The following is a 7,776-nucleotide window of genomic DNA, read 5'->3' on the forward strand; positions in this document are numbered from 1 at the left end:
CTGGTCACCTTACCTCAAGGGCATGTTATTATAAGGCAGAGGGGTAGATTCACAAAGGAGATACGACGGCGTATCTCCAGATACGCCGTCGTATTTCTGAGTCTGGCCGGTCGTATCTATGCGCCTGATTCATAGAATCAGTTACGCATAGATTTCTGTTAGATCCGACCGGCGTAAGTCTCTTACGCCGTCGGATCTTAACTGCATATTTACGCTGGTCGCTAGGGGCGTGTACGCTGATTTACCCCTAGAATATGTAAATCAGCTAGATACGCGAATTCACGAACGTACACCCTGGCCGACGCAGTACAGTTACGCCGTTTACGTTAGGCTTTTCCCGGCGTAAAGTTACCCCTGCTATATGAGGCGTATATGCGGCATACCAATGTTAAGTATGGCCGTTGTTCCCGCGCCGAAATCTGAAAAATTTACGTTGTTTGCGTAAGTCGTCCGTGAATGGGGCTGGACGTCATTTACGTTCACGTCGAAACCAATGACGTCCTTGCGGCGTACTTTGGAGCAATGCACACTGGGAAATTCCACGGACGGCGCATGAGTCGTTCGTGAAAAACGTCAATCACTTTGGGTCAGGGTTAATTTACATAACACACGCCCACCTCTTCACAATTTGAATAAGGCGGGCTTACGCCGGCCTATTTACGCTACGCCGCGGCAACTTTCTTTTGAGAATACGGCACTTGCCTGTAAAAGTTGCGGAGGCGTAACGTAAATAGTATACGTTACGCCCGCATAAACATACGCCATTCTACGTGAATCTACCCCAGAGAATCTGACATTCAGCAAACATTCTCTGCATATGCATGCTCCATAAGAACATATACATGGGCCCTAGTACAGAAACGCACAGCAAACCAGGGAGTTAATCTACACTCCTTTATATACTGTCCTGTCCCAACCATGTCTGTTTTAACCACTGCCACAGTCACACTTACGCTTCTTGTATAACTGGCACTTTCACATATACAGAAAAAAAATGTGACACCAGTCCAAGAAGCTTCGTAGTTAAAGTTATGTTACCTGGTACTATTCTTTTTTTATAATTTGACATGAGAATATGGGGCCAGATTCACAAAAGAGATACGACGGCGTATCTCCTGATACGTCGTCGTATCTCTGTGATCCGCCCGTCCTAACTATGCGGCTGATTCATAGATCCAGTTAAGCATAGAAAGCCCTAAGATCCGACAGGTGTAATTGACTTACACCGTCGGACATTAGGATGCAATTCTAGGCCGGCCGCTAGGTGGCAAGGTCATTGCGGTCGGCATAGAATATGCAAATGACTAGTTACGGTGATCCGCGAAGGTCCGCGATGCCCGTTGATCTAAATTTACGTTGTTTCCGTCGAGATACGCGTCGTAAAATTAGGGCTACCTCCTAGGTGTTCTAAGCAATGTTAAGTATGGCCATCGTTCCCGCGTCGAAATTTAAAAAATCACGTCGTTTGCGTAAGTCGTCTGTGAATGGCGCTGGACGCCATTTACGTTAACGTCTAAACAAATGACGTCCGTGCGACGTCATTTAGCGCAATGCACGTCGGGTAATTTTCCCGACGGAGCATGCGCAGTACGTTCGGCGCGGGAAAGCGCCTTATTTAAATGGTGCCCGCCCCATTTGAATTAGGCGGGCTTGCGCCGAGCGGATTTACGTTACACCGCCGCAAGTTTACAGGTAAGAGCTTTGTGAATCAGGCACTCACGCTGTAAACCTGCGGCGGTGTAACGTAAATCAGATACGTTACGCTGCCAAGGAGCAACATAAATGTACCTGAATCTGGCCCAAGGTGCCTAGAAAAAAGCACAAAATCTTTCCTAAATTGTGGTTTTGTAACATATGACTGGTATGATTTTTTGTTCGTCTTCTTTATATTTTTAGTGTAAAGTGTTAAAAAATATACATTTAAATATAATTAAATGAACATTTAACCACTTGCTTACTGGGCACATATACCCCCTTCCTGCCCAGATGAAAATTCAGCTTTCAGCACTGTCGCTTTAACTAACAATTGCGCGGTCGTGCGAAGTGGCTCCCAAACAAAATTGATGTCCTTTTTTTCCCACAAATAGAGCTTTCTTTTGGTGGTATTTGATCACCTCTACGGTTTTTATTTTTTGCGCTATAAACAAAAAAAAAACAACAATTTTGGGAAAAAAACAATATTTTTTATTTTTTGCTATAATAAATATCCCATTTTATTTTTTAAAACTATTTTTTTTCTCAGTTTAGGCCGATACGTATTCTTCTACATATTTTTGGTAAAAAAAAAAAAATTGCCATAAGCGTATAGTGATTGGTTTGCGCAAAAGTTATAGCGCCTACAAAATAGGGGACAGAATTATGACATTTTTTTTTATTATTTTTTTTACTAGTAATGGAGGCGATCTGTGATTTTTATTGGGACTGCGACATTATGTCAGACACATCGGACACTTTTCACACATTTTTGGGACCATTCACATTTATGCAGAGATCAGTGCTATAAATATGCACTGATTACTGTATAAATGTGACTGGCAGGGAAGCATTTGATGGGTTATCACTAGGGGACGAGGAAAGGGTTAAATGTGTTCCCTAGGAGTGATTCTTACTGTGGGGCGAGGGGACTGACTGGGGGAGGTGACCGATCTGTGTCCCTATGTACAAGGGACACAGCATCGGTCTCCTCTCCCTGACATGACGTGGATCTGTGTGTGTTTACACACACAGATCTACATCCATGCCGGATACCGAGCGGACAACGCGGCCGCCAGGCACGCGCATCGGCACCTCAGTGACGCGGTGGGCACACGCGCGCCGCCGACAGTGCTCGTGCGCCCCCCAGTGGCCGGAAGAGGAGAGGATGTCAATAGACGTCCTCCCGCCATTGTAGAGCCACCTTGTGGCCATCATTTCACAATAGCCCGGATACTAAGTGGTTAAAAACTGTGTTAGCATCTTGGATGAAATCCATTACAGAGGATGACACTGAATTTCTTCTTTTTCCTTAATGTATATATTTAGAAGACTGAACACGGCTTTTGTCACTCTTTTGTTTAGATTTTTCCATAACCTTGGCTCCAGACATATTCCATAAGTACATCAATTTCTTACGCACGTATATTCATTTATATAACATATGGAGAGACTGTAATTCACATTAGAAAAAATAGAAATGTAAAGAAAAGCTGTCCTGGAAAATACAGACTGTGGACCAGGTTGTGATTTGTTACTATAAGTCTGTTACCTTTATGTACTTTGTTTAGAAATGTTGGGGTAATGTTTACAGAAAATTACATATTTTTTGTCTCTGTTCCAAAAAGTCTTTGCTTTATGAGAAAAAATTGTGTTGGTCAAAGGAAATGAAGCTAGAATTACAAGAGTAACAAATGCAAATAACAGATGCAAACATAGGATAAGCCATAAAAACCAGCATACAGTACTGTTTTATAACATGTTATCTATTTTGTATTTTTTGGTGCCAGAAACATATGTGATTCTAACCAGGTGCTTCGGAGAACTCAGATACCATTACTGTAGTTTAAATTCAAAGTTATATGAACCTCCAAAAGTAAAAATAGATGTCAAATGATATCTTTTATAATAAAAAACAGTAATAGAATTCATAATTTTAGTTATAATGTTTTTAATTTTTGTTAATTTTAATTTAAGTTATAATAGATGGTAAAAGTAAGAATACCCACAAACATGAGTTGCCTTCTGATCTGCCTCTTTCAAGTCAGACTGGGTAATGATCTCTACTTTCTGGGTAACACCAGGCACTGCCAGGGGGGACCTTTATCATTAGACGAGTTCCCCTTCATAGATGACATTAAGCGATTATTAGCCGGGAAATCAGACTGATGTCACAGCTGTGTTGACCATGGGCCGTCAGTCTCTGTCGGTTCTTTTCTGTTGGGGTCATATTGATTACAGTTGTATTCCCTCCTCACAGAATTGCCAATACCTTCCACCACCGGAGGCACCCCTCCCCTACTTTTTCTCTGTTCCTTCTTCTTTTCTCTCTTTGTCAATATGTATTTTGAATTGACGACTGTATGGGCATCGTGGGACCTTCTAGTAACCATACAACAAAGTTCCCGATAGGCGCCTGGAATCACCTCCTTTTGCTTCTGGATCCCCTAAAACCCAGACTTTCTGTTCTTGAACTACTCGAACCCCCGGCAGACATATGCAGACCTGGCTTCCCACCTAATTTTACAATGTTTGGACTTTATTGTTATTTGAGGCCTCACAGCCCATTTTTGTAAACTCCAATTGTATTATACAATATGTTTTGCTATCCATGAACTACCCATTCCCTACTGTCTTCCTTGTATTCTTTGTTTTTTTAGTTGGCCTTTGTACTGAAAAATAAGAGTAATTTAACAAGGTAATTCTCTGTAACCATACCCTAAAAGCACCTATAGCATTTTTGGCGTGTTAATTAAGCATTTATAAAGTGTGACCTGGACATTGGGGGAGAGACGATGTAGGCTGCTGTATCCCAGAATGCACTGGGAAATAATAGAGAACTAGGACAGAGCAACTCCAACCATTACCTGTTTATACATTTATAGTAGAAAAGTGGTATACAGATCCTATTTCGTAAAACAATTGAACAGACATAAGACCAAAAACAGTCCAACCCTGTTGGACTGTTTTATGTTCAATTGTTTTACAAAATAGGATCTGTATACCACTTGCATGTGGCTTTTTATCCTCTTTAGGACATTTTTTGATGTCCTGATTTGAAGTATTTAAATAAAATTGTTATATACTTTTCTACAATTTATGTGTTTGTGTCACTTTAAAAGTCCCACCCTTGAGGGGGTATTCCATGTTTTTTGATCCTTAACCTCAGCCCCATTTTTGGGGAGGTTTTTATTTTTTTCAAATAAGTCTTAGGCCCCGTACACACGAGAGGATTTATCCGCAGATACGGTCCAGCGGACCGTTTCCACGGATAAATCCTCTCAAAGATTTCCGCTGATTTCGATGGGATGGAGTGTACACACCATCGCATTGAAATCCGCGCGGAAATCCTCTGCCGATGACGTGTCGCGCCGTCGCCGCGATTATGACGCGGCGACGGGCGCGACGCTGTCATATAAGGAATTCCACGCATGCGTCAATTCATTACGACGCGTGCGGGGAATCCCTTTGGACGAATGGATCCGGTAAGTCTGTACAGACGAGCGGATCCATCCGTTGGAATGGATTCCAGCAGATGGATTTGTTGTGCAGCACAGCAAATATCCGATCTGCTGGAATCCATCCCAGAGGAGATTTCTCCGCGGAAACAGATCCGCTGGCGTGTACACACCATAGGATCTATCCGCAGAAACCCATTTGCTGGGATTTATCTGCGGATGGATTCTATCGTGTGTACGGGGCCTAACAGTCTTCACAGTGTAAATGTAGTTTATATATTTTTTCATTAGTTTATTAAGGTTTTGGTAATGTAAGAGTTGCTGATTGACTGTGAGCCTTGGTGTAGAAATAAGTTGCTAAATGTTGTACCTTCATTAAATGTAACCATATTGCTACACTTAGAGGCACCTCTCCTTTTTTATACTCAGTTGTGACATGACGCTACTCTTATATCAAGACATTGCTTGTATATCAAGGCAAAATGTATTAAAACATTTTGCTTGCCTTGCAAAACGCTCTCAAACCAAGGTTTTACTGTATCTTGCAGATATGGAAAAATAATTTGAAGAGTGATCAATACAGAACAGTGAAGTACCATTTTTTTTTCACACAGTTTATCATATTTATTCATTCATTCACTTAACACTGCAGCATCACCACCCAGAAACATTCAACTGAGTATTTCAGCATAGAGTAAATAATAATTACTGAATGTCTTTCTATTTATGGAACTTTGTTTTAGAAGTGCAGAAACCGGAGACATGCTTAGATTGTTATTGTTATGAACATTAGGACAGGATCAGTTATAGCCACAGCCAAAAAACAGGCATGAATGTGAATAAACATTCTTCTTCTTTTTTTTTTTTTCATTCTTACTTTTAGACTGTATTAATGTAGTAGCTTATCCAGTGTGAGAGATTTCTGTTTAGATGCAAGGATAGTAATTCCTCCAGATATGGTTTCCAAAAAAAAAAAAAAATATTTTTTTTTTTACAATAAAAATGTATATAAAACAGAACTGTAGGCAAACAGCCAAATACATATGTGTGACCTATCTTTGCAGCCAAACAATTTCTAATTTTGTACAGTCTGTTTTATTATCTGGGCTGTCTTGTTAGACAGTGTAGCCAGATCCCAGACGTCAATCGGTATCCAACCCAAAAACAAAATGCAGTTACCCCATGGGGTAAAAAGTCAGCCTTTAGGGGTATTTTTAAACCTATTTAGAAAAGAAATAGCTGACAAGGTGATTTTTCTATTTATTGTGAAGACTTCAGATTTTGCCTTCTTAAATCAAACCTCCACTTTGAAAAAAATACCCTTCCTCCACTCACAGTTTCTTTTCTAGTTCCCGTTTACGTATTTTAAATCTGGCTGGTCATCTGACTTCCCAGTTTTCTTTTTTTTTCTGCTCCAATATTAGTGGTGATGCAGCGGAGCGCACCACTAATGTAATGTAGCATCTTTCTGCAGAATTGTTATGTAAAAGCAGGCCGATCTGTAGACAATTCCCCAAGACTTTGTACCCGTGACAACCTTAGAACACAGAAAGGCAGTTGATTTTTGGTCCTCATTTATCCTGGAAGAGGACTGATGACATTCTGAAGGGGACAGTGCCTAAGAGAAGGTGAGTATTACAGTAAAAGCTAGATTTTATATTTTTAACATTTCTGCTCAATTCCATTTTTTAATCATTTATATAATTGGATTTGTGTTTTAACCACTTGCCGACCGGCAGCCGTCATTATACGGCGGCAGGTCAGCACCATCCCGCAAGCTGTCTTAGCTGTAAGCAGGATAGCAGGCGCGCCCGCTGCACTGCAGGGGGGGGCGATGTTTGTGGCCGGCCGTAGCGGGTACGAGAGGCAGAACAGGGACGTGTGTGTTTGTAAACGTGGCAGGGGAGACACCATGATCATGAAGGTTGTTCTCCCAGGGCGAGGCTCGGCCATTGCACTCTGGCCGTGCTAATCGTGGTGTCTTCCCTGTCGCTTCTCTGCCTTTTGGCTAGGATCGAGTGTGGTATCTGTTCTTATCAGTTGTCTGCGGAGCGCTGAAGCACCTCCTACATGGGGAGGGTGGATGCAATCCAATGACGTCATTGCACCTGGAAGGATGGTTTCAGCAGGGACTACGCCGTGCTGCCCGACAGATACTGGGGGCCGGCCCATGGTCGAGTCTGAGCCATCTGGAAGGGTGCTCCTGGTGAGGATGGGTGCTGCTCTTGGTCTTGTTTTTTTTTGCCGAGTTCTAGTCTGGCCTTCTGGCTGGCTGGTGTAAGTACTATCTCTGTCGGCGATCCGGTAGGAGGAGCTGGTACTGCCCTGTGATGGGTCGGGGTAGGACCATGCAAATCCGCCGGGTTGACGGAGGGTCTGGAGGGGCTAGTATTGGCGGAGGCTGCTAACTGGAGCGGCAGTTCTCCCCAAGAAAACCTTGAAGGGCTCTCTAGCTGGCAGGGGTGGAGGGCTGCACTGGCTGGTCGGGGGGGGGGTAGATTTGGAAGGAAAAGCCTATGGTGCATGTGCCCCTGGAGTGGCAGTCCAGGGGTATCTGAAGATCACTGTGTGTGAGGGACACATTGATTTAAGATACCACAGTCACTGCACCATATACACACTTTTT

The 7,776-nt window shown here is 42.6% G+C and overlaps 1 pseudogene; it reads left to right on the forward strand.

Annotated features, from left to right (window-relative positions):
- The first annotated feature begins 7,037 nt into the window (after nucleotides 1-7,037).
- LOC120912497 lies at nucleotides 7,038-7,214 on the forward strand (annotated as a pseudogene).
- The last annotated feature ends 562 nt before the right edge of the window (nucleotides 7,215-7,776 follow it).

Source organism: Rana temporaria, chromosome 8 (genome assembly GCF_905171775.1).
Source record: "Rana temporaria chromosome 8, aRanTem1.1, whole genome shotgun sequence".
Taxonomy (NCBI): domain Eukaryota; kingdom Metazoa; phylum Chordata; class Amphibia; order Anura; family Ranidae; genus Rana; species Rana temporaria.